The sequence below is a fragment of the Symphalangus syndactylus genome, chromosome 22, assembly GCF_028878055.3.
Source record: "Symphalangus syndactylus isolate Jambi chromosome 22, NHGRI_mSymSyn1-v2.1_pri, whole genome shotgun sequence".
Classification (NCBI taxonomy): Eukaryota; Metazoa; Chordata; class Mammalia; order Primates; family Hylobatidae; genus Symphalangus; species Symphalangus syndactylus.
Genome location: NC_072444.2, coordinates 27264290 through 27266018, shown reverse-complemented (window position 1 = coordinate 27266018; position 1729 = coordinate 27264290).

Here is a 1729-nt window from a genome sequence, read left to right as displayed (position 1 = left end):
CCTGCTGGCTGTCTGTATTCATTTGCTTGGGCAGCTCGGGCCCTCCAGGTAGGGTAGGGTCCCTGCTAAGGGGGCTCTCATCCACTTTCTCTTTCCTCTTCAATGGGGGGCTCTGGGGTTGGGGTGGCCACAGCGTGACCGGACAGTGTCCCTGGAGGGGCTTAGGGATTTGGACGGGAGACTCGCTGCCTGGCTGAGCCTGGGCTGGAAGGACACTCCAGAGTTTGCTGTGCAGAGAAAAGGGGTATCCAGGCAGGAAGCGCTCAGCTCAGCTCTTCAGAAAAGTCTGAGCCCACCAGCTGTCCCTGACCGTCCTTGCCCCTGGCTGCAGGGACCAGAGTCAGGTTGTGAAAAAGACCTCATCTTCCTGAGAGAGGGCTTGGAGCTGCTGCACGGCTCCATGCTGAGGCGGCGGGGATGGGGAATGGCCGGGGCGTCACAGCACAAGCTCCGGGGTCACCTTTCTGGTGACTGGATCTGCATTTCTGTTGGCTTCAGTTTGACACAGGAGTAACAGGACGGCCATCCAGGGATGACATGGGGACCCTTAGGCCACAGCACAATGCCGAGGGAGCTCTACCAAGGTGGGCTGTCGTTCTGGCCCAGTGCCCAGTGGGCAGGAGGACCACAGCCAGCGAGCAGGGGGCGCCGGCTCCCAGGGGCCGGCAGGACCAACCTGAACCAGACCCTGAGGGCAGATGAGGGTGCAGGGCTGGGCCGGCTCCCCATCAGGAGCTGCCTGCAGTGGGAGCCACAAACGCCTCTGAGCTCACTGACCTCGGGTCCTCAAGATGTTGGGAACATCATGTTTAAACTTGAGGCTCAGACATCCAGCAGCCCATTCAGCTCATACCCCGGCCTGGCGAGGAGAGGCCAAGAGAGGGCAGCAGCGAGCCGAGTGCCGTCAGCTGTGAGGGTTCTCCCCAACTTGGGAGCACCAGTAGTAACGCCATCTATGGTTTTCTTATCAAAAGGTAACACATTTATGTAGAAAACCTAGAAATCGAAGTGAGCAAAAAAGAAAATGCCTCATATTCCTGGCATTAAGATATTGGTGTTTCTTTGTGGTGGTTTTGTTTGAGACAGGGTCTCACTGTCCCTCAGTCTGGAGTACAGTGATGCAATCATAGCTCACTGCAGCCTCAACCTCAGGGGCTCAAACATTCCTCCCGCCTCAGCCCTCCCAGTAGCGGGGACTACAAGTGCACACCACCACATGCAGCTAATTTTTGTTGTATTTTTTGTAGAGAAGAGGTTTCACCATGTTGCCCAGGCTGGTTTCGAACTCCTGAGCTCAAGCAATCCACCCACCTCAGCCTCCCAAAGTCCTGGGATTATAGGTATGAGCCACTGTGCCTGGCCAGAATCTTCAGTAGAATGATTTACCTCTGAAGGATTATCCCAAGGGCCCATTGCAGTAGCTCATGCCTGTAATCCCAGCACTTTGAGAGGCCGAGGCAGGAGGATCTCTTGAGCCCAGGAGTTCAACAGCAGCCTGGGTAATATAGTGTAAACTCATCTCTGCAAAAACTTAAGAAAATTAGCTGGGGCCGGGCACAGTGGCTCACAACTGTAATCCCAGCACTTTGGGAGGCCGAGGCGGGTGGATCATGAGGTCAGGAGATCAAGACCATCCTGGCTAACACGGTGAAACCGCGTCTCTACCAAAAATACAAAAAATTAGCCAGCCATGGTAGCGGGCGCCTGTAATCCCAGCTACTCGGGAGGC